This window comes from Stegostoma tigrinum, chromosome 14 (assembly GCF_030684315.1).
Source record: "Stegostoma tigrinum isolate sSteTig4 chromosome 14, sSteTig4.hap1, whole genome shotgun sequence".
NCBI classification, from domain to species: domain Eukaryota; kingdom Metazoa; phylum Chordata; class Chondrichthyes; order Orectolobiformes; family Stegostomatidae; genus Stegostoma; species Stegostoma tigrinum.
In genome coordinates, this window is record NC_081367.1 from 27,572,033 (window position 1) to 27,598,272 (window position 26,240).

Here is a 26,240-nt window from a genome sequence, read left to right on the forward strand (position 1 = left end):
GCTTGGGCAGCAATCCAGAGATTATGACCCTTGAAGACCTGTTTTTTACTTTTGTTCCTAATTTTTCATATTCCTGAAACAGGTCTTTTTCCCTAGTCCTGCCTATGTTGTTGGTACCTACATGGACCACAACAACTGGATCCTCCCCCTGTCTCTCTGATATCCTCTCAAGTCATCTCAAGTATTCCCAAAAATAGCATTTGAATAGCAACTTTTAATCTGTTTGTTTTTGTATGGGAATTCCATCAAATTTTAACACCTCATCCTTTATCTTATTTTAAAAAGATATCTGGGGACCGCTTTGCAGAACACCTCCGCTCAGTTCGCAACAAACAACTGTACCTCCCAGTCGCAAACCATTTCCACTCCCCCTCCCATTCTTTAGATGACATGTCCATCATGGGCCTCCTACAGTGCCACAATGATGCCACCCGAAGGTTGCAGGAACAGCAACTCATATTCCGCCTGGGAACCCTGCAGCCATATGGTATCAATGTGGACTTCACCAGTTTCAAAATCTCCCCTTCCCCCACCGCATCCCTAAACCAGTCCAGTTCGTCCCCTCCCCCCACAGCACCACACAACCAGCCCAGCTCTTCCCCTCCACCCACTGCATCCCAAAACCAGTCCAACCTGTCTCTGCCTCCCTAACCTGTTCTTCCTTTCACCCATCCCTTCCTCCCACCCCAAGCCACACCCCCATCTACCTACTAACCTCATCCCACCTCCTTGACCTGTTCGTCTTCCCTGGACTGACCTATCCCCTCCCTACCTCCCCACCTATACTCTCTCCACCTATCTTTTTTTCTCTCCATCTTCGGTCCGCCTCCCCCTCTCTCCCTATTTATTCCAGAACCCTCACCCCATCCCCCTCTCTGATGAAGGGTCTAGGCCCGAAACGTCAGCTTTTGTGCTCCTGAGATGCTGCTTGCCAGCTGTGTTCATCCAGCCTCACATTTTATTATCTTGGATTCTCCAGCATCTGCAGTTCCCATTATCTCTGCTAATATTATTATAAGGGTTGTTCAATGTGGACCTCAGATAATTTTAGATGATGGCTTACTTCCAACCTATGACATTGCTGACTTGTGTCTCAGATAACTGACCTTGCTTGATAAAGGAAAGTTAGCTCACTCAACTATTTTTGTGGTGCTCCCATTACTTGGTGCATGACATGCTGTGTGTATCATAGAGTTGAGAAATAACATTAAAAGGGTGCTGGCTGCTCTTAAAGCTGCACCATTTTCTTTGGCACAACAACGTATTTAAATTATTTTGTTTTTAATTATAAAAAGGTACAGCTATGAACAATATCCATATTGCAAGATGAGAGACTCCACACAGGAGGAAAAGAGCACTGAGTGACTGAAGTGCTTCTAGATATGAATCAGTCAGTACTTTTCACACTCAGGGTGCTTTCCAAACTATTACTACAGGCTGGGGAATGAGGTACAGAATAGACGTCTGGCCTGACAACACATAATGCAGAAAATGAGAACCTGCTGCACCAAATAACTTTGGACAATTTTTAGTGCCTTTTTGGCCATTTAGGGCTCAGTTTTAACAGTCCTGGGTGGAAAAAAATTGAAGTTGTGAGCCAGTAAAACAGCAGGCAGCCCCGACCTTATGTGCAGGCCACTGGTTTCCTGGAGCAGACCTCCCTCTGGGAGGTCAGAACAATTGGCTCCATGGCCCAAAAAGGGAGCCTTGGGCACGAAAGGCAACACCAGCAGAGCCTAGAGTTTCTCCTTCTGAGCAGGGCAACTGCCTGTGCAAGGGAACCTTCATACTGAGGCATCTCTGAGCTCTCCTGCCTGTTTCATTAATGCCCATCTCTGCTGATGGCCCTGCCAAGGTTTCAGAGATGTCACCCTGGTGATTGGGCTGGCAGGATTTAGAGCTGCTCATTGTCCCTAACTGGATAAACAGCCATAGAGGACCAATTAGGAATCAAAATGTATTAAAAGACTGGGTTGATTCCACAAGCGTGGGCTTGGAATCTGCTTTATGGCTCAACTCTAGGGGTCCTGAAGCTGGTAGTAAAATGCGGGCTATAGGCTCTGGTGGTTTTAGAATGGGGTGGAGGACTGTTGGGCCTGAAACTCCATTGAGTGTGTATAACGACTGAGGAAAGGGAGCCTGGGGCAAGGCAAAGCCTAGCCAGCAAATTTAATGTTTAGCATGCAGGATAATGAAGTAACATTGGAGCAAGGCACCGTCAGACTGAACAGTTAAAATAGAATTAAGCAAACTGATGCGGTGAAACATCAGAGATAATGGGAACTGCAGATGCTGGAGAATTCCAAGATAATAAAATGTGAGGCTGGATGAACACAGCAGGCCAAGCAGCATCTCAGGAGCACAAAAGCTGACGTTTCGGGCCTAGACCCTTCATCAGAGAGGGGGATGGGGAGAGGGAACTGGAATAAATAGGGAGAGAGGGGGAGGCGGACCGAAGATGGAGAGTAAAGAAGATAGGTGGAGAGAGTGTAGGTGGGGAGGTAGGGAGGGGATAGGTCAGTCCAGGGAAGACGGACAGGTCAAGGAGGTGGGATGAGGTTAGTAGGTAGCTGGGGGTGCGGCTTGGGGTGGGAGGAAGGGCTGGGTGAGAGGAAGAACCGGTTAGGGAGGCAGAGACAGGTTGGACTGGTTTTGGGATGCAGTGGGTGGGGGGGGAAGAGCTGGGCTGGTTGTGTGGTGCTGTGGGGGGAGGGGACGAACTGGTTTAGGGATGCAGTAGGGGAAGGGGAGATTTTGAAGCTGGTGAAGTCCACATTGATACCATATGGCTGCAGGGTTCCCAGGCGGAATATGAGTTGCTGTTCCTGCAACCTTTGGGTGGCATCATTGTGGCAGTGCAGGAGGCCCATGATGGACATGTCATCAAGAGAATGGGAGGGGGAGTGGAAATGGTTTGCGACTGGGAGGTGCAGTTGTTGGTTGCGAACTGCGCGGAGGTGTTCTGCAAAGCGGTCCCCAAGCCTCCGCTTGGTTTCCCGAATGTAGAGGAAGCCGCACCGGGTACAGTGGATGCAGTATACCACATTGGCAGATGTGCAGGTGAACCTCTGCTTAATGTGGAATGTCATCTTGGGGCCTGGGATGGGGGTGAGGGAGGAGGTGTGGGGACAAGTGTAGCATTTCCTGCGGTTGCAGGGGAAGGTGCCGGGTCTGGTGGGGTTGGAGAGCAGTGTGGAGCGAACAAGGGAGTCACGGAGAGAGTGGTCTCTCCGGAAAGCAGACAGGGGAGGGGATGGAAAAATGTCTTGGGTGGTGGGGTCGGATCGTAAATGGCGGAAGTGTCGGAGGATAATGCGTTGTTTCCGGAGGTTGGTAGGGTGGTGTGTGAGAATGAGGGGGATCCTCTTGGGGTGGTTGTGGCGGGGGCGGGGTGTGAGGGATGTGTTGCGGGAAATGCGGGAGACACAGTCAAGGGCGTTCTCGATCACTGTGGGGGGAAAGTGGCGGTCCTTAAAGAACTTGGACATCTGGGATGTGCGGGAGTGGAATGTCTTATCGTGGGAGCAGATGCGGCGGAGGCGGAGGAATTGGGAATAGGGGATGGAATTTTTGCAGGAGGGTGGGTGGGAGGAGGTGTATTCTAGGTAGCTGTGGGAGTCGGTGGGCTTGAAATGGACATCAGTTACAAGCTGGTTGCCTGAGATGGAGACTGAGAGGTCCAGGAAGGTGAGGGATGTGCTGGAGATGGCCCAGGTGAACTGAAGGTTGGGGTGGAAGGTGTTGGTGAAGTGGATGAACTGTTCAAGCTCCTCTGGGGAGCAAGAGGCGGCGCCGATACAGTCATCAATGTACCAGAGGAAGAGGTGGGGTTTGGGCCCTGTGTAGGTGCGGAAGAGGGACTGTTCCACGTAACCTACAAAGAGGCAGGCATAGCTGGGGCCCATGCAGGTGCCCATGGCCACCCCCTTAGTCTGTAGGAAGTGGGAGGAGTCAAAAGAGAAGTTGTTGAGTGTGAGGACGAGTTCAGCTAGGCGGATGAGAGTGTCGGTGGAGGGGGCCTGGTCGGGCCTGCGGGACAGGAAGAAGCGGAGGGCCTTGAGGCCATCTCCATGCGGAATGCAGGTGTACAGGGACTGGACGTCCATGGTGAATATGAGGTGTTGGGGGCCAGGGAATTTGAAGTCCTGGAGGAGGTGGAGGGCGTGGGTGGTGTCACGGACGTAGGTGGGGAGTTCCTGGACCAAAGGGGAGAAAATGGAGTCCAGATAGGTGGAGATGCGTTCGGTGGGGCAGGAGCAGGCTGAGACGATGGGTCGACCAGGGCAGGCAGGTTGTGGATTTTGGGAAGGAGATAGAAACGGGCCGTGCGGGGTTGGGGAACAATGAGGTTGGAGGCTGTGGGTGGGAGGTCCCCTGAGGTGATGAGGTCGTGAATGGTGTTGGAGATGATGGTTTGGTGCTCGGGTGTGGGGTCATGATCGAGGAGGCGGTAGGAGGTGGTGTCGGAGAGTTGGCGTCTGGCCTCGGCGATGTAGAGGTCAGTGCGCCATACTACCACTGCGCCACCCTTGTCTGCGGGTTTGATGGTGAGGTTGGGGTTGGAGCGGAGGGAGCGGAGGGCTGCCCGTTCTGCGGGGGAGAGGTTGGAGTGGGTGAGAGGGGTGGAGAGGTTGAGGCGGTTAATGTCTCGACGGCAGTTGGAGATGAAGAGGTCGAGGGAGGGTAGGAGAAACATCAGCCTGGATTATGTTCTCAACTTTCTGGAGAAGGGCTTGAATCCAGGACCTTCTGAGTCATCATGAAAATGCTGCTACTGATCCAAGGCTGACTAAGGCTCAATGAAGAAAATTAATTGTAATATTTATACTCCAAGAGAGAGGTATTCCCAATATAATTATGTATTAAAAACAATCAGTTTCCATTTGACATCAATCACACACTGACATTGTGACTTCAATGTCGAGTAAATTCTTTTGAAGGATTTATAAATCTCTTAGGCCAGTTAAAACACAACTGAAATGCATCCCAACCTGTTTGACCTGATCACAATTTCATTCTATTGGAACAATTACTTCTCAGCCATTCATTTCTGCTACACCTCTCATCAATCCTTTCCCAAATTCTTTAGTGCTGATTTGAAAGCCAAACCTGAGTGAACTGGGTTGAAGTCTGATATTAAAATTTTAAAGATCAGAATGTTGGTCTTCAATGTGCCCACATCTGGGATTTAATGGAATTGGGACAAGGGGCAGGCATCTAACCCTATGTAGGACATGAGTTGGCAATTTAAATATTTTAGTGAGGCTGTCCGCCTCTTGGCTTCAAAAAGTACCTTGCAGTGGTTCTGTCAGTGAAACAAGTTCAAAAACTGAACCCTTTTCAGGGCAAGAGGGAAAACAGCTAATTTTCCTGCAAATTCCAACATTTTAGTTAACACTTGATAAGAAAGAGCCATAGAACCTCTACAGTGTGGAAACAGGCCCTTTGGCCCAACAAGTCCGTGCTGAACCTCAGAGTATCTCACCCAGACACATCCCTGAACACTATAGGCAATTTAGCATGGGCAATCCACTTAACCTGCACATCTTTGGACTGTGGGAGGAAACCAGAGCAAACCCATGCAGACACAGGGAGAACATGCAAACTCCACACAGTCACCCAAAGCTGGGATCGAACCTGGGTCCCTGGTGCTGTGAGCCATTGTGCTACCCTAAGGGTCAACTAGACTAATCAGTTTGTAATTCCACATTTGTGCTGTGCAAGAAATCTATCACAAGTGCCAAAACACCAGTGTATAAATCCAGGCACAAATCAGTTTTGGCAGAATGGTATTCAACTTATTAAGCTACTGTGGTTACATGGGAGTGCTAGCTCACGACAGTGTATGAGCTGCTGCTGCTGATGAACATTGTTGCCATTATTCTCTTTAAATGTAGGAAACTCTAAAGCCTGCTTGGTGTAGAGTGGTACAACAAAAGCACTTCCAGGTCTAAGTAGAGCAAGTTGACATGGCACTGGGAAACTGCGTATATTGATCGATGCGCTGATTCATGACTGTCACTTCCAGAAGCCACTGCATGCAGCATCAAGAAAAATTACAGTGTACGTTGTCAGTCAACAGTGAGGCTCCAGTTCAATCTGACAGTTAATAGGGAATTAGAATAGTTTTATTGTACCAACATTTTTCCAAAAACACTACTCAAGTCACATTCCTCCAATGACCATCTGGCCAATAGAATATTTAGGCGACGATCTTAATGATCATTTCACTTCTTAATAAAGCACAGTAGATACATGGAAGTTATACTTTGGATCTATCAACATTGTTAGAGTCACAGAGGTCTATAGCACAGAAAAAGGCCCTTCAGTCTTTTGAGTCCATGCCAGTCAAAAACAGCACCTAAAAAACTTAGATAATAAAATGTGAGGCTGGATGAACACAGCAGGCCAAGCAGCATCTCAGGAGCACAAAAGCTGACGTTTCGGGCCTAGACCCTTCATCAGAGAGGGGGATGGGGGGAGGGAACTGGAATAAATAGGGAGAGAGGGGGAGGCGGACCGAAGATGGAGAGCAAAGAAGATAGGTGGAGAGGGTGTAGGTGGGGAGGTAGGGAGGGGATAGGTCAGTCCAGGGAAGACGGACAGGTCAAGGAGGTGGGATGAGGTTAGTAGGTAGCTGGGGGTGCGGCTGGGGGTGGGAGGAAGGGATGGGTGAGAGGAAGAACCGGTTAGGGAGGCAGAGACAGGTTGGACTGGTTTTGGGATGCAGTGGGTGGGGGGGAAGAGCTGGGCTGGTTGTGTGGTGCAGTGGGGGGAGGGGATGAACTGGGCTGGTTTAGGGATGCAGTGGGGGAAGGGGAGATTTTGAAACTGGTGAAGTCCACATTGATACCATATGGCTGCAGGGTTCCCAGGCGGAATATGAGTTGCTGTTCCTGCAACCTTCGGGTGGCATCATTGTGGCAGTGCAGGAGGCCCATGATGGACATGTCATCAAGAGAATGGGAGGGGGAGTGGAAATGGTTTGCGACTGGGAGGTGCAGTTGTTTGTTGCGAACTGAGCCATTATCTCTGATACTATTTTAACCTAAAAAACTTAATCCCTTTTTCCAGCACATGGCCCATAGCCTTGTGCGCTCTGGCATCGTGAGCACACATCAAAATATTTCTTAGATGTTATGAGGTTTCTGCCTTACAGGCAGTAAGTTCCAGCTTTCCGCTACCCACTGGGTGTTAAAAGTTTTTCCTTTAAATCTTCTGCAACTTACCTTAAATCTATGGCTGTCATTGATCCTTGCATCAAAGGGAAAAGTTTCTTCCTGTCTATCCTATGTACGCCCTGCATAATTTTATACATCTCAAATCATGCCCCCTCTGATTCCTCTGCTCTAGGAAAACAACCCCATTCTGTCCAATCTCTCTTCTAACCCAGGAATATCCTGGTAAATCTCCCATGCACTTTTGCCAGTGCAATCATATTGCTTGTATAATGTGAATTCCAGAGTTGCACACGATATTCTAGATGTGGTCTAACCAGTTCCAGCATAATCGCATTGCTCTTAAACTCCATGCCATGGTTAATAGAGACAATTATCCCTAACTCGATGCCTCTTACCCACATTTTCCATTTATCTCACTACTTTAAAGGGACCAGGGGACATGTACACCCAAGGACCCTCTGATTGTTGGTGTTTCCCAGGGTTCTACCAGTCATCATATATTCTTTTGCCTTGTTTGATTGGCTCAGGTGTGTTACCTCAAGCTTATCGAGTTTGAATCCCAGAGTAATTGAGTAACAAAATATTATCTAGTTTCCTATTTTCTGCATGGAAAATATTGGATCTTCCATACTTTGGTGGATATCATTTCATCAGAAGATGTTTACAATGACTATTGTCACAGCATTAGATCAGAGAGCTCTGTTCATCTACAACATAATGAACCACCGCACAGAAGGATTTGCAACACTTTCAAGAGGTAGAGCTTCAGTTAGTTGAAATTGATTTGGAAATGTCTTTCCGTAGTCACAGATGTCCAAAACCTGCCATCACACTAAAGAAGTATCTGAAGGAGAGAGCTATTTGTCTTTAAACTGAACTAAATAAAACACATTTGCTACATTAGTTCAACTTAGAAAGCTAACACTTTTCTAATCAATTTCTTCAGAGGTTTTATTATGCCTTTCTAGAACATGTGAGACTTGAACCTGGACCTCCTGCTTCAGAGTTAGGGATACTACCACTGCACCACAAAAGCCCCTTAGGAAGTGAGCAAGATATTTTCTAATCAGCCTGTTCAGAGATGTTATTACATACCTGTGGAGCAGGTGGGACTTGTACCTGGGACTATTAGTCCAGCAGCAGGGCTGTTAGCACTGCGTCCCAAGAACCATAGGACAAAGACTTTTGGCAAAGTTCATGCACCTTCTGCTGCCAGTGGAGCAACGTATTCTCTAATCAACCTGTAAGGAGGACTTGAACATGGGTCTCCAGGCTCCAAGTTTGGGATACTATCATTGTGCCATGAGAACCTGAGGAAACAAGTAATTGCTGACCAACAGATTCAAAACAATTAAAGTACTACTGATCAAGCTGGTCGGGACCTAAATGGCTCTTTAAGCCACTTCCTCAAGAGGTTTCGATTACTAACGTATATTATTCAAAATTAGTAGATTTTGCAACTTAATTGGACATACATATATACCTTTGAGGGAAATCACTAAATGCTGAAGGCAATTAGTGATATATTCCTGGGGGGGGGGGGGGGGGGGGGGCGGTGCCTTGAGCATGTTTGAAATACTGTAATGGAATCAAGTTCTTTGCTGAAATTTGCAATTTCATGCAAGGCTGCCCAGATATATGAAGTGCACAAGCTAAAATTTTGGAATCTGGTCTGTGCAAATAGACTTTTTAAAAGGATATGAGCCCCTCAGATTTTTTCGCATTTTCGAGAGATTTTCAGTTGGATTCTGCTGCATACATTAATTGCTTTGCAGGCTAATCTACCATTTCTTATAAATTGATGAAATAGCTATTTATTTTGACATTAAATCTCATTAAGTTAATTTTATGGCTGTTTAGCGTTAGTTTGCAAATCTGCCACTTTCACAACAAATGATGGTCCAACTGCATAGTGGGGACCAGGGGATTTGTGACAGGATATGGAATGTATTCAGGCAGAGTTGCCAGCTCAAATTTTCCCAAGTGGTTGAGGAGAAATGAATGGTAAAGTGGTTCACAACAGCACCGTGGCTCCCACCTTCAGCTTTAACTTTTTATCCCTCTGAATGATTACTAAATCCGAGTATTAACAATATCACCTGTTGTATTATCAGATGCTGTTGGCCTGGTGGATGCAGTGGGAATGTAAGGAAACTGTCAATGTTCACTGTCATTACTACACTGAAGTTAACAGAAACACAGGGAATTTGCTCTTCCACAGATTATTGAGGAAATCCTGAAATTCCCAAACCTCTATGGCTTCTCCAGATGGTATATTCTTTATATCTAACCTGATTGGCTGGCAGCTGAGTAGTCCCAGTGACGGAAAATCACAATAATAGCCACTGTTGGCATTAGAAGGAGTCCTAAGAAAGAAGAATGTAGAAACTAGACTGAGAGGTGATTGGAGACCTGACCGAAGATGAGTACGTTGAAGGGACATGTTTCAGAGGCAGATAGGGAAGCACAAAGTTGGGGGCGGCAGTTTACCATCTTGCACTGTGCTTCTTAAGGGTACTGGAGAACCACACCCCACTCCCAGAAAAGGTAGCTTCCTCTCCTTCCTACCTTTCACTGAGTTGGTGAAGCTGCATGATCGCTGTCCTCTGGATTTTTCCCATCCAACATAGCATGGCAGCAGAGGCACAGAGAGGTCCTTAAGTGACTGTTAATGGGCAACATAGAACTCTATCCACACAATTTGCTAGTAACATTGCAAACATAAAACTTCACACAGCAGTATTGCTGGATTAGAGGTTTGTGAGTTGTAACCTATTCTAGGACCTGAGAAACTAGTTTTTGGTGTCAGTTCAGCGCAGTATGAGGTAACAATGTTTAGGTGGAAGGAAGTACCAAACTAAACACTGGTTGTAACAGACTCACAGGCCTACATTACAAAGAGCATTTGAGTTCTTCACTGTTGTGAAAAATATTAATCCCTGAATTGAGAGCCAACTATCTGATTATTTATATTATCACTGTCTGAGTGGCTTTCCTGCATGTAAGTTAGCTGTTATGTTTCACTTTAAAAAGTAATTCATAAGTTAGGGTGCACTTAGAACTATAAGCTGTCATGTTATTTGTTTTACTGAAACAACACCTACACAATTTATACTTTATACAGCAATATTTTGTTTTTGAAATTTGTTAATTTGTAGCTGTTAATTATTTATCTGGAATTTCAAAATCAGACCTGCAATTAATTGTTCTACAATTGGATTATATCATGGATACCACTATAACCCATTTTAAGAATAAGTTTTGATTTGTAATAAACTGATTACTTTGGGTTTATTTCAAAAGGCCTAGTTAAAATCACTTTTATTCTGAATAGGAGTACTAATTGGCCATTTTGGTGATTGAATTTAAGCATTTATATCAATGATGTGACTTGTAGAGTAGAGAGGCTTGATTATCAGTGCAATCCTCCCAGAACGTCATGCAGTTGAAAGTTCCATCAGGTTATTCTGTTACTGTGTACAGCATGATGCATAAAAGTCACTGTCCATGGCCTCAAAGTGTTGACAGGGCAAGGGTGGGTTTGGGGTTGGAGGGGTAGAGTGGAATTTTAAAGGCATACTGGTTAGTAAGCTCTAATCATCAAGCAGATTGTGTAGCTTTTGGAGTCCTCATTGGCCATACATGTGAAAGAATAATTGCACAGGAGATTCAAGATCATTGCAGTGTTGTACTGTATTTGCAGAACAGAGCTCACAATGCCACAGGAAAAAGCAAGACCAGATGTGATCCAAATTAAACCATCCTCACACTCAGAGAGGAAGAGAAGCTGCGGCTTGCTGTGAGTGATTGGTGCTAATCTATTGAGTGAAGCAGGAGAGGAAAAAATACTTGTGGTGAAAAGATTGGAAAGCTATTTATTTGAATATGAATATAAAATATGCTAAGAGGGCGAAGGGGAGGCTGTATGACATCTGGTATATTGTTAGGAATGAGACACGAATGGCTTGTGATTTTGATGGTTCTCATGCAATGGGGCAGTAAGATTGACAATATGTTGGAAGTTGAAAAATGCCAACATAGAATAACATCTCACAATGCATGCAGTGTTGTCAATGTGGAAGTTTGTCTGACTGCATTCACCTTATTTGGTAAAAACTGGCCCTCAATTTCCCTATAAAACTGAAAGAACTTTGGATGCTATAAATCAGGAACAAAAACAGAAGTTGCTAAAACAACTCAGCAGGTCAGGTAGCATCTGTGAAGAAGAAATCAGAGTTAATGTTTCAGGCCCAGGGACCCTTTCTCAGATGCTGCTGAACTTTTCCAGCAACTTCTGTTTTTGTTCTCAATTTCCCTATGTTTGTCTACTGCACCCATGCACTGTTGGTTGCTGCTGCTCCAAGCCACACATTAACCTCTGAGGAAGAATGTGAAGTCTCAGAGTTTGCATTATCATGTCAGTGCTCTGCACCCAGGGCCAGTGCAGACAGTGGCACCTTACAGGATAATCACACCTGAGAAATAAGGGAAACACAAACTGGTGATGGCACATTGCAGTAGCACATACAGCTAATATACAGAGAATGAGATGGAGCAGGCCTCTGGCTGTTGGAGGAAGGCTGGAGGAGAGCCAATTGTCAAATCTGTTAGGATCCCATCTGATGGTACTATTGAAGCCAGATTCTAGAGTATAACCTAGAGCCCTCTTGTGACGCAGTGATAGTGTCCCTACCCATGAACAGACAGAGCCTGGGTTCAAGTCCCACCTGCTTCAGAGATGTGTAGGAACATTTCTGAACAGGTTGCTTAGGGGAAAAAAAGTCCAGGATGCAACCTGACTTGATAGACTACAAGTTTTAATTTTTCATTTTGGTTATTTAGCTGGTTAGTCATTAAACATGGACTAAATATGTCAGCTCTATTCTCTTTACCTTCATCCTTTGAATTATATATTCAAAAAGATAGTGTCACATAACTAAATTTTCACTTCATTTCCTTTTTACCATGGACTCTTCGTTTTGCCTTATCCAATTCAATAAGCCTTAGATCTAGTTGTAAAAGAGTCAGGAATGACCCAAGATGTTTCTTTTGTAGCATTTTATTTTCCTTTACATCTACTTGTTGTACCAAGACGCTCAGTAAGAGAAATATTTTTCAACCAACCAGGTCATTCCTAAAATAAAATCGGTTATTTCTGTAATTATTTGTTGCACTACTGCAACACCAATTTCTCCATTTTCAAAGTCACTCTTTAGTTTGCTGTACATAATGGATGAGCTTTTAGACATAAATTATGTTTCCATATTTATTTTTCCTGCATTAACCCCTTTGGAAGACAAAATGTATCATCAGCCAGCATCAGCTACTGACTTGTTCAAGTGTCTCAGTATCTTAATTAGTTAATTCCGGGACTAGAAAGGAAAAGAGCAATGAAAAGGAAAATGGATCTCTGAAAACCGTAACCATCTAATTTTCTACTAGGTATGTCACCAATCAGCAGAGACTTTTCCCTAGAGTGTCACTGATTGTAGTTTTGCGAGGGCTCCTTGATGTTATAGTTGGTTAAATGCAGCTTTGATGTCCAGGATAATCACTCTCATCTCAGCCCTGGAACACAGCCATTTTTGTCTATATTTTAACAAAGGCTGTAATGAGGTCAGGAGCTGAGTGTTTCCGGTGGAACACAAACTAAGGATTAGTAAGTAGGTTATTACTAAGCAAGAGCTGTTTGCTAGCACTATCGGTGACCCTTTCAATTACTCTGCTATTCTTTTGGTTTTTTAAAAATAGTTTCATAGTTTGCAGACTGTTCCTCTGACAAACTGGTGGACATATTCAAAGCCATTTCTATCGAAATCCTCTGTAAGATTAAGATGCAAACATCTTTTGGCCACTTTATCCTCCCAGCCACTTTTGAAAATAAGGACAATTATCATTCAACTCCGTAAATGTAGGCACTAAATACAGATATCTAGTTGACTCATTTGGAATCAGAATCTTTCTCTTCTTTCTCCCTTTACTGTAAATTTTTCTCTAGCCAAGCAACATTATATGAATTTCCTACATGTTTGGAATTCAACCCTTTTAAGATATATTTCCCTTTTCATTATTCTTTTTCTATTTTCCCTTTCCTATTCAGTTATGTGTACTTTTGAATTCAAGATGACCAAGGGATGGTTGCCATAGTGACTTCAGATAAGGGGGCATAACGGTCAGCAACGTGTCTACATGGCAGCTGGCAGTAAGGGGTTATCACCATTTTGCAGCAACACCCAGAAGAGAACTTTTAAACACTACAGTAGTGATGCTTTGATGCATGAGTATGTTTATAATCTATATTATTTGAAAATGTCAATAAGGTTTGATGTACATTGATGACATATACTGCATGTGGAAATGCACTAACATAGATTCGACTAATGGTCTTATTTGATTGTATAATCTGTACAACCAATTGAGTGTCACATTTTGGATATTTGAAATTCTCAGAGATGATGACCTGGTTTTGTTTTGGTGCAGGGGAGAGAAGAAAGAGACATTGCCAAAGATGACAAAATGTTTCAAGCAGTTCCCCCTTTTCTTCCTGTATCTCTTCACCAATGGATGATCTCCTGTGGCTCTCTGCTAATTAAGGCATCAGCTTTCTGTCTTGCAGGATAGTGGTCTGCTCAAGAAACACCATGATAGAAATTCGCAAACACACCTACTAAAGAGTTCTATCAGACAGTTGTGGCACCTGAACTTCATTCTGAGCAGACCAATGGTCTGGTCATTGATCAACTTGGTTGTGCCATTCCTCTCATTGCTTCAATGCTGGGATTCTGTCCTGGAACCATGAACAGGGGTTATGAATCACATTGTCAGTGTGTACTCTTTGTCACCCAGCAGCTGTTATTCCAACGTATCAGATTCATTAAAGCCTGCTGGCACCTGAGAATGCTCCCCGTACATTTTGTATTCACCTGCATCATGTGCTATTGATGATTCCAGACTATCTGCATGAGAATGGAATGGTTGCTCTTCCTGTTAATAACGACCCCATCTCCTCTCCTGATACCTTGATTATGAAATGGGTGCAATCAATGATGTCTAATACACTTGGAAAACCTGCCACATCTGCAAAAAGCCTTTTGATTCTTTCCACCTTACTGTTGTGATCAGTGGGACAGAATTGAATTGTTTGGCATGGTGAAACATAGCATTTATCAACGCCTTAATGTCATGGAATGCTGCAGTCTGCATACTAGCCCTAAGATCTCCACATGCTCCGATGCTAAATCCTCCTAGATCATGTTATTTCACGAAGTAAATTTAGATTTAAAAAGAAATGAATAAATCTAAAGAATAATGGATTGAGTTTATATTTTATACCTTTTCTAATGAGCCACTTGGCTGGTATCTCCTGCAGGTCATTTAACATTCCATATCAGCTGCCATAATGGAGGTGCCTGTATCTTCTGAGTGATTCAGAAGCTCTCTTGCTTTGTAATTTATTCAGGGATAGCGGTAATAGCTTATTGGGAGTCTAACTGGCTATTACCATTCTCTCCCTATGACCGTAGAATCCTAAAATTCATTACAACTTGTAGAATATTTCCTTAATTATAAGGCACGGAACTTAACCATAAAACACAGAAAGTTCTAGAATTGTTGACCTTAGTGTCAAAGATGTTTCCCATCCTTGCAGTGGCCACTGACTTCAGACTGCCGCTATTGTATTTGTGGATGCTGTATACTCCTGCACCAGCACGAGGTAGGTACAAACATGGCTGTTGAGGGGCAAGTAGACAGTGATCATCTCTTTGGACTGCATCCATCCTGGACCATTGTGTGACCACTTTAGCCTCACCTAGAAGCAATCCCAAGAGGAGATCAGGAGGATGGATTTGAAGTGAATCCTGAAGTTGATGAGCAACCCCTCTAAATGACAAAAAATGAGTTGCAATGTCTCACAATTTCTGAATATGTTCATGGATGTCATGATGGTACAGATAAATGAAACCTTCAACAATCATTGCTGGCACCAGGTAATTTGCACGTACAGTGCCAACCACAGCCAAGACATGGTTGAGTGGATAGCTACCGCCTGCTTTTCTGACTGGGCCTAGTAGGCCCAAAGTGTCAAGAGGAAAACCACCAGGTAGTCTAACAAGAAAAGCCTTTTGTCTTAAACAAGGTATAATTTATCACATGACAGTGATCAGGTTCAAGTGCTTGAGTAATTCAGACATTGTTGTTAAGATGCTAGGATAACATATCCCAAGGTGTACTGCCTTTCACCAAGCAACTCCTTTTGGCACCATCAGACATGTTGAACTTAATACAGCTTTCAGCATTTATCCTTTCACAACATTATCTTTTACAACATCACCCATCCCCGGATTTTACATTCACGTACAAATACACTGATATGTCAGAGATATACAGATGTCATTGGGGTAGCAGAGTGGCTCAGAGGTTAGCAGTGTTACTTCACAGTGTGATGGATGTGGGCTTAAGTCCAGCACTGGACACTGTCTGTGTGGAGTGGGTGTATTCTTCCGATGTGTGAATGGGTTTCTTTTGCGTGCTCTGGTTTCCTCCCACAATCAAAAGATACACAGTATAGATGGATTAGCTATGCTAAATTGTCCGGGGATGTGTAGGCTAGCGGGATTATCCATGGAAAATGCAGGGTTTCAGGGTTGGGTAGGGGTATAGGTGTGGGTGTGGTGCTCTTCAGAGGTTCAGTGGGCACTCCATGGGCTGAATGGCCTACTTCCATACAGCAGAGATTCTATGATTCTACTGTTCCGAGGTGGGAGTGCTATATTGTTGTATGGGGGTATGCTTTATTATACTCTACCTGAGAATTAATACTTTCCTATCATAATTTGGTAATGTGTTTGCAGTTGGACAGTATTCTATTTTGTGCACCATCTGTATAATCCATTCGTAACCAGGGATGCGAGCATGGATTGAAGGATTGGACCTAAAGTTTTGCTTGTCTGATTCATGCCACCTATTGTTTTCTCACCATTAATTTTAATAACAAGATGTAATAAGAAATTGACAACCAGGTGGAATATTCAGCTACCTAATCTGATGGAGGCATCTCATCTTATGCAAGTTACCTTCAGTTTCTGGCAAAGCTTTGATAAATCAATTTTAAAGAAATTAGAGGATTACTGAATTATGGTCTTGATTACAAAGCTATTCACAGGTGTATTGAAAGCATTTTCTCTTGTTCCATTTTCTTTAATTGATAAATTCCAATGCAAAAAGAAAATCTAGAAATCCTCACTTTCCCAAGTGAATTCAAGCTATCATGCAGTGGTTAATGGGAATGGTTACATTATAAGATACATTGGTAGCATGGCAATATAGACATGCCCAGTGTATTATTAAGCAAGTAGGCCTTATGAATCCTTCTCATCCAATGTGCAGAGTTCCATTCTGGGGACAGTTTATGATCTAAAAGCAGGAGGCATTTGCACTTGCCTCTCACTGATGCCTCTCATTAAGATTTACTCAGATTGTGTTAATGGATTGAATGTACTTTTGGAAAATCATAATTGCAAAACCAAGGTCCATGTAATTAACTTGCTACCAACTCACTTGATGCATGATAAACCAATAACGGAAATGTTGACTAAGCACAGCAATCAATCTCTAGCAATCAGTACACAACAGACCCAGTCATGAAGCAGGTAGTTTTTGCAGCCAATTCCTTCAAAATATGCTACATTTGCTATATGTCACATTTCAATTACTCCTGTAGTGTAACCCAGTTTTCAGAAAGAAATCTCTCTCTTGTGTATTCAAACTAATTAATACTAATTAATATGCTTCCACAATCTTGCTCAGGAGCCTGTTCCATAGATTAATCACTTCTACACAGAAATTACGCCTGAAATTTTAATAGTAAAGAACACATAAACTTGGATTTATCAGGATTATTAATATCAGTTAAAAATACTGATCTGTATGGAGCTCAGTGCATTCGGCCTAACTCAACTGGATTGTTTTGGAACAAGGAACAAGATGACCATGAGCCACAGCATCAGAATTGCAGCTGGTTAGCAGATAAGAAAGACACCATAAATAAGAATGGGCAACACAAGGCAATACATTTGATGTGATTATGCTAGACAATGGAAATTACCTATGTAACATTTTGTCCCAACACACATACGAATACTGAACACACAAAGCTTGACTCCTCATTTCCTGACTCACCTATGTGTGCAGCTCCTATGGTTACTGCAAAGGTAGTGGCAGACCCCTTCTGTGACTGCTGAGTTGCCCTTGCTTAACATACTCTCATTTTTACTTCTGTAACACCTTTTATGCAGTCCTGCAATGATCTTCCTTTTCATGGATGTGCCCCTATGGGACACAACATGTCTTCAGTTGACTGGAGATTGAATGTGGGTACATTTCCTAGTGAAGTCTCTTCACAGCTGTCCATGCATTTAAACAAGCTGGTACTTGGTGTAAATAATGATTGTTTAAATGGATTTCCGTGGTTCCTATGCAACACTAAATATCCTATCAGATACAGCATGATTGTGACATTAAAGTTGAGTTAATTTTAGCCATTTAAAAAATGGATTTAACATTTCAATTGGAAGTTCAACTTTTATGAATCTGGGAGAAGAGGAGAAGCTCAGGTGGGATGGTATGCAAGTCAAAATTCATAAGATCAGAGATAATGGGAACTGCAGATGCTAGAGAATCTGAGATAACAAAGTGTGGAGCTGGATGAACACAGCAGGCCAAGCAGCATCTTAGGAGCACAAAAGCTGACGTTTCGGGCCTAGCCCCTTCATCAGAATGTTTTGTTCACCAGTTAGGGTTACACAATAGCAACAGCTGACAGATGAGAAAAGTAATCACCTTTGCAGATGTTCGGGGCTGTATTTTGTGAGGCAAACTTGCATTGGGTAGCCAAAACTGGAAGCAGGGTAACTGTAAATGCAAATATTCCAAACAATTTCCCCAAAGAATTATTTTTACCCATGCAGAAACGTGATGGACAGTGGCACAAAACACACTCAAAGTGACGAAAACAAAAAAATGCTGGAGATCACAGTAGGTCAGGCAACATCCACGGAGAGAGGCCAAGCTAATGTTTCAAGTCTAGGTGACTCTTCATCAGAGCTGAGATGAAATGTGGAGGGGATAGCATTAATGCTATCATTGGCAAGAGTTTGGAGGTGTTTGTTGTTTTCATTCCAAATTCCAGCATCTGCAGTAATTTGCTTCTACACTCAGTGATGCCAATTTCAGCCTTTTAAATGCCTGCCTCAATTTTAAATTTCTTTGACTCCAATATCATCAGTGAGGAAATGGGTTTCTGAAGACTATGTGTAACAAAATAGGCCATCAGCTCATGAAGCTTTACGACAGCCTCATGTGGCCTCAGAAACATTTTTTTTCGGTAGGTTTAAAGGTCTTGCCAATTGCATATGTAAACGCTGTATGGTAAGTTAATTATACTTTTAATAATGATTGATTTTAGGACTCTGTCCCTAAAAGATGTGACCATGAAGTTGATCAACACTATTTGTGTTAGATGCAAAGGAGGATTTTCTCCGAAAGGATAAATAATGAGAGATGCAGAGAAAAAGTGCTGATAAAGACTTGCGACAGCATGGTGTAGCGGTGTCAATTAGATAGATAAACGGTTAGTTATAATTTTAGTTATTCCCTTAGAAGCATCTCAATCTCAGTATATTATGCTACTAGTGGTATTGTATAAAAGGACATGCTGGTGATCAGCAGTCAGCACCCTTGATTGACTGTATCTGTTAAGATGGAACCAACCAATTGTGAATTTGCTAACGATCTCTTAAAATGATCTTTGCAAGCTCTGGGCCCACAAAGAGGTAAGTGCATTTTGAGTCTTCTGCTACAAGGATATTGCAACTAAAAGGTAGCATTAGAGGAGATGAGGCTCATGAAGAGATATTAATGACCAACTGCGGCCTGAAAATGTGCTGTATCCATATTACAGATATCTAACTTGTGAAGATGGGATTTTGCAGTGTCTTAGGGGCCAATATCTTAAGCTGCATCTGCTGGTTCAGCAGCCAGCAAACAGGAAGTCACTGCTTGGCAGCTCCACCCATAATTCCAGATTCCTGCTTGCACTTTATGTGTCATTTTCCTTTGCATTCCTACTAGTTTTACCATCCTTCCAATCTCAGTTTATTGTTTGGGAAGACTTAGAGATTTCTTGCACATCTTTTTGAATTGTTTCCATTCTTTTTGGTTGCCTTTCAATTTTATAAATGGTTGAGAAGGAGAATAACCTCAGCCACTGCAAGATTTGTGCTGTTGACATCACTCTGCACCGCAAACCATTCGTCCAGCCACCTGAGCTTAGCGACAACCTGCACTAGAAATAACAATGTCATTTAAGCAGTGTCGTTACCTTCAGCACAGTTTACTTACTAGGTGTAACTCATAGTTTAATACTACAGTTCTGCAACACTGTATCATTCCACTAGGTAGTGTTGTTTAGTAGTTTTTTTTCCGGCTCATTTTGAAAAGCTATAATACTGTTAGTTGTAGTTTGATTGACGTGTAACCTCGCCCACGAACCGCGTTACATTATCGGAAACTCGTCTCACTGCTGCTGGCACAGGAAATTGTAGACATTGAAACCGGTCTTACCGCTACAAGCAGGTCGATGTTTTATGGATCAAAAACAGAAAATGGGTTGAAAAATTCAGCAGCCCTGGCATCAACTCAGCGTCCGTGGAGAGAAAGCACATCCAGTGACCCTTCTTCAGAACGGACCCGAAATTTTAACCAGACCTGCTGAGTTTTTCCAACAGCTTCTGCTCGTTTCCGATTTCCGGCATCCGTAGTTCTTTGGATGTTGTTTTCTTTTGTTTGGTGTTGTATGGGATGGCTTATTCTTGTTAGATCTTTCACAGACGAGCGGTAGGGGTTGGAACTAAAGCAGGCTGTGTCCAACCTGATTTAAAAATAAACGCTTACCTCTCACCAGGCAATCTAGAGAAAATCTTAACGACGCAACATGAGAAAGACAAGGAGAGCCCACACCCACTTGTGCTATCAGTTATAGGAGTAATATGAGGAATGAGATTTTTAACGCTCCTTAAATAATCTCGACATTCTATCATCATTACGTTGGAGCTCAAACTGAAACGGAGTAGTTTTGGTTGAAAGAATACATTTAACCTATCAGTAATGAGAAATAACTTAGATCCGTTTACAGATCCAATAATAGAAAGTGCCAAATCATTGCTTGGATAGCGTAATTAATAACTAGAGATTACCCAAAACTTTTTATTCTATTTACACTAAGATTTTTTGTACCTGACATGGATAATATTCAAATACAGCACACAGCTATCTCTATCTTCCTGCTGGATTGTTGGCTGTAGCTGACGTTTTATTGCTATGCGATGATAGTAGTATGAGGTAAATTGTTGCTCAAAAGGTGAAGGTTATAGATCTTAGTGGGAATCAAAACAGCAGATTCATGAAACTTTTCTGATGCAGGGTCCAGGTCCGAAACATCAGCTTTTGTGCTCCTGAGATGCTGCTTGGCCTGCTGTGTTCATCCAGCCTCACATTTTATTATCTTGGAATTCTCCAGCATCTGCAGTTCCCATTATCTCTGAAGGTTATACACTTGCTCATTGGGTTCTAAAAGCTCATTTCCCACAGTACGGTTTCCCAGAGAGAGCAGATGATTGATTTATGTAAGTTAATGAATCTTTGAGTGGGTTAAAATTGGGCCATGGGTTTGAGAAATGGTCCAGAACTCAATATACTGCTTCAGCCCTTTGTAAGTACAGCTCACTCTGGTCTGAAGTTGTACTCTGTGGTCTCCATTTAGCTTTTCTGTACTCGTGTCAGACGGAGACTTGAATCTGTTTGTTTTGCTGCTATTGTCACATTGCTGTCATCCAGAAAAATCAATTTCACAAAATGCTTCCTGAACATCCTGCTGGTAATAATATTTAATGCATTCACCCAAAAACAAGTAGGACTTGTCGAATGATTGAATTAAGAATTTTTAGCACTCAGTTGTACAGAATATGACAACACTATCAACATATTAAAAACATTTTACTACTTTTTACCATCCTTTTTAGAATTGTCGAATCACAAAGAAGAGGCCATTAAGCTGCTTGAGCTGTTCCATCAATTGCCTAGATCTTAGTGGGAATCAAAACAGCAGATTCATGAAACTTTTCTGATGCAGGGTCCAGGTCCGAAACATCAGCTTTTGTGCCCCTAAGATGCTGCTTGGCCTGCTGTGTTCATCCAGCTCTACACTGTGTTACCCTTTGTGTGAACATTGCTTCTGGATTCATTGAGTGTCTAATATAACTCTAATTTTAAGAAAACTGTTTTAGATTCCCTGAATCTCCTGAGGCCAAACCTGCCAGCTCAGGTCCAGAAGTAATTTCTTAGCACAGGAACCAACAGAGAGACCTGTAAAGAAAACCATTGCTGAGGACACAGTCCCATTTCACAACTTCAGCTCCTACCTTTAGGTAAGTGTTTAAAGGTTCCAAAATTTTAAGTGTTAGTGTATTAGTGAGGTTTTATGTTAATCAGCAAGTGAGTAAATGTGGTTGAGGTGGAGTAGGCAGCTGAGCTGGCAGGTCTGGCAGGTAGATAGGTTGTGGGTAGATGGAATGGAGTACAGTCAGTTCGTAGCTGGTTAGTCAGGTTGGTTCAGCTCAGTAGGCTAATCGGCATGGGTGCAGTAAGATGATAGGTTGATTTGGGGATGGGGAGAGGAAGGGGAAATGCATCAATTGTAGCATAACTCGGGTTTCAAAATAACTAACATTTCCTGTTTAACTGTCAAGGTTAAGTTACATGTTGCTAGCCCACATCTCAGACTCTGACTCAGAGTTAGAAACATTGCACAGAGTCTCAGGCAAACATGAAATAGCTCACTGGAAGTTCAAACTTCTGTGACAGTTTCCGTGTATATCCCACTTCAGGTTGTCTGCAGAGTCCTGATGTGCTTTTTCCAATATACAACATGGGAGGTGGGAAGACTTTGGAAACATCTACTGCGAAGGGCTACAGAGTCTGTGTCATTAAGTATATTCAAGGCTGAGATAGACAACTTCTTCAATTGTAAGGAAATCAAGGATTGTGGTCAAAAGGCAGGAAAGTAATGTTCAGGATTATCAGATTTGCAATGATTTCATTGAATGGTGGAGAAGACTCAATGGACGAAATGGCCTACTTCTTCTCCGAGATCTTCGGCAGAGCTTCCCCATTTGAGCAGGAAGCTTGGGTTTTATAACCGACCTGCGTCTGCTGCATTGACAGCTGACAATGGGAATCAGGCATGAAAAGTATCCCACACTGTTAAATTGAATGTGTTTTTCATGCATACTGCTAATGCTTCCAATTGTGCAAAAAGTGGGAAAAAGAGGGGAAAGTGATAAGCAGTTCAGGTTACTTAAGAAATGGCATCCCTTCAACAAATCTCAGCTTGACTTATTGTGGATGATAACCTTTCATCAAAGCAGCAGTTCTGATTTTTTGAATGTTGCTGTACTTTTATTTTTAATTCAGTTTTGAGCATTTGGATTATTTTTGATTTTAATGTTTGGTTAATCATTTTGCTATCGTAGTCTTATTACCTAAATCTGATGTGATACTCTTCTGCTACCAAAAGCTGAATTGGATTTTCTGAAGGTTTAAGACACTCCAGTATTGAAGAACAATTATCAAAGAGAGTCTGGTATTCGCTTTATCAGGTAAGTTAGCAAAAACTGATTTATTTGCCAGCAGTGGAGAAATATAGGGAGAAAATTCCAGAACTTAGCTGAAATCAGAGGTGTGGAGTGATTAAAATCAGGTCTGTTTAATAGCCTGAGTCAGAGGTCAGTATAAGGAAGAAATAGCAAGACATCTGGATATAAATTGTCCCATTGGGAACACTCAGCATGGCTTCATGAAGGGTAGGTCATGTTTAACTAATTTGGTGGAATTCTTTGAGGACATTATTTGCATGGTGGACAATGGGGAACCCGTGGATGTGGTGTATTTAAATTTCCAGAAGGCATTTGAGAAGATACCACCAAAGGCTGCTACATAAGTTGAAGTTGTACGGTATTACAGATAATGTATTGGTATGGATACAAGATTGGTTGACCAGTAGAAAGCAAAGAGTAGGGGTAAATGGGTGTTTTTCTGGTTGGCGGTCAGTGGCTAGTGGTGTGCCTCAGGGATCAATGTTGGGACCTCAATTGTTTACAATTTACATAGATGATTTGGAGTTGGGAACTGAGAGTGGTGTGTCGAAATTTGCAGATGACACTAAGGTGAGTGGTAGAGCAAAGTGTGCAGAAGACACTGAGGTCTGCAGAGGGATAGAGATAGTCTAAGTGAGTGGGCAAGGGTCTGGCAGATGGAGTACAATGTTGATATGTGTGAGGTCATCAATCTTGGTAAGAATAACAGCAAAATGGACTGAGGATTAAATGGAAAAACTTGAAGCACATTGCTGTGTAGAGGGACTCGGGTGTCCTTGTGCATGAATCGCTGAAGGTAGGATTGCAGGTGCAGCAGGTGATTAAAAAGGCAAATGGAATTTTGTCTGCCGTTGCCGGAGGGATGGAGTTTAAAAACAGGGAGGCTATGCCGCAGCTGTATAGGGTCCTGGTGAGGCCACACCTGGAGTACTGTGTGCAGTTTTGGTCTCCTTAGTTGAAAAGAGATATACTAGCACTGGAGGGGGTGCAGAGGAGATTCACTCGGTTGATTCCAGAGTTGAGAGGGTTGGATTATGAGGAGAGACTGACTGAACTGGGCTTATACTTACTGTAATTCAAAAGAATGAGGGGAGATCTTATAGAAACATATAAGATTATAAAGGGAGTAGCTAAGGTGGAGGCAGGGATGTTGTTTCCGCTGGCAGGTGAAACTAGGAGTAGAGGGCATCGCCTCAAAATAAAGGGATGCAGATGTATGACTGAGTTCAGGAGGAACTTCTTCACCCAAAGGGTTGTGAATCTGTGGAATTCCCTGCCCAGTGATGTGGTTGAAGCTACTACACTGAATGTGTTTAAGGCAAGGCTAGATAAATTTTTGAACAGTAAAGGAATTAAGGGTTATGGTGAGTGGGCGGGTAAGTAAAGCTGAGTCTCATAACGATCAACCATGATCTTATTAAATGGCCGCGCAGGCTCGAGGGGCCAGATGGCCTACTCCTGCTAGTTCTTATGTTCTCATATACTTTGGACAGTGGTGAGGGCACACAAAATAGTAGAGATAGTGAGGAGCAAGGCTACGGAGGGATTTGAAACCAATGAGAATATACGTTGAGATTTTGCTTAAGGGGAGCCCATTGTAGTTCGGCCATCACTGGTTTGAAGCAATAACTGGACATGCTACAATTTAGGACACAGACTACAGATTTTAGTAAAATCTCAGTTTAGTTAGTTAATCATTTTTATTTGTGTCAGATGGATGGGAACACTGACAAGGTGATATTTATTGCCTCCACTAGTTGCTGTCAGGGTGTTTAAAGATGTCACATTTAGGCAAAATTGATTCAGGCAACTTGATCCTTTGTTGTGTCGGGGAAATGAAATAATAAGGGGGAAAAGTACAAAATATAACATTTATCTCAATTTTGCATTATTTTGTATCTATTTTGGATTACATTTCTTTTGTTAATGCAATAATGGTTTTAATAAAGAAGTATGATATGGGATTGTGAACCGAATTAAAGATGAACCACTGGTTAGATTATCATGCTCAAAAGTGCTCTGATTGGTTTGCTTGTATATGGTATACAGGTATCAAATCAGGTCAGTCATAATGGTGAGATCAATATTAAATCTTCTTTAATTACTTTTTATATAGTGATATCAAGTCATAGAGTCCTACAGCATGGAGGACTCATGCTGTAGGCCCTTTGGCCCATGCTAACCAAAATGTTCATACATGCTAACCCCACTTCTTTGCACTTGGCCCATATCCTTCTAAACCTTTCCTATTCATATATTTTTCCAATGCCTTTGAAATGTTGTTAAAATACCTGTTCTATGGTAAATACTATACAAAAAAAATAGTAAAAGGATTGTAACAATAGATTGATGGATTAAATCATTGTGGCATCACCTTTATGCTGAGGCCACTTTTGAGTGAGCAATGCATTGCTGCCCTGAAGAATACAAGAGCAGATTTAACAGAATAAATTGCCTTTGTGTAATGACAATAATGTGAACCTGAAAAATTACATTTTAGGATTGATGCAGGCAACTTTTTTGTTGCAGCTTGTGAGAAAAAATCACAAATGAAATTAGGAGGAATACCAAAATATATTGCAGTGTGATCTTATTTTCTCATTCGATGGCAATGAATGCAGATCCAGTTCGGAAAAATGTCATTATTATTCTTGCTTGGAAAAGATGTGGAAAGTCACATCTATGTGGGACAATCACTAGAGCAAGAAAATGCTCAATTTGAGGATTTAATCTGTCAAGATTTTATGGACACTTCTGATAACCTGATTTTAAAGACAAGAATGGCATTTCAGTGGTTTTAAGAGTTTTGTCCTGCAGCTAAATATGTAATGAAAGCAGATTCTGATGTATTTTAAAATGTAAAATAATATTTAGTTAATTTTCCACTGAAAATTAATAAAACTACTGTTAATGACTTTTTTACAGCCTACTCTTTTATCGATATAAAACCATACAGAGGTTTACTTTTGGATACCTTATTTCAAATCAAATCCAAACCTCAGATTTAAGAAAGTGACTATCCATTCAGTGTGTACCCATAATATTGCAGTGGCATTGGTTATGTTTTCTTAGGGGATTTGGCTTTAAAGATTTACGAATTAATGAGTCATGTCAAACAAATTAGAGTTGAAGATACATATACTGGAATTTGTTTAAAGATATTGGGTGCAAATTTGCATATTCCAGAGAAAAGTTAATATTTTTAGAGAAACTAAAATTTGACCATTGTAAATTCAGTAGCTGGAGAGCAGTACATGTGCTACTGGAGAAGTCTCAAAGACTTTAATAGTTCAGCATTCTACTTTCAATGAAATTGATAATCTAATGACAAGTTACATCTATTTTGAGA

The 26,240-nt window shown here is 42.2% G+C and overlaps 1 protein-coding gene and 1 long non-coding RNA gene across 4 annotated transcripts in view; one reads left to right on the forward strand and one right to left on the reverse strand.

Moving 5' to 3' along the window:
• Positions 1-26,240, reverse strand: part of LOC125457967 (ADP-ribosylation factor-like protein 14) — a 124,216-nt gene that overhangs the window by 28,505 nt on the left and 69,471 nt on the right. The window lies entirely within an intron of this gene.
• On the forward strand, positions 19,732-25,647 carry LOC125457731 (uncharacterized). Of its 3 annotated transcripts, XR_009446654.1 has the most exons (4): positions 19,732-20,863; positions 21,260-21,664; positions 22,769-22,894; positions 25,421-25,647. It is a non-coding gene; the product is annotated as an uncharacterized LOC125457731 (long non-coding RNA). The 3 variants fall into 3 exon arrangements; XR_009446652.1 differs by having other exon boundaries at positions 19,732-21,664; XR_009446653.1 differs by having other exon boundaries at positions 19,732-21,664; positions 22,813-22,894.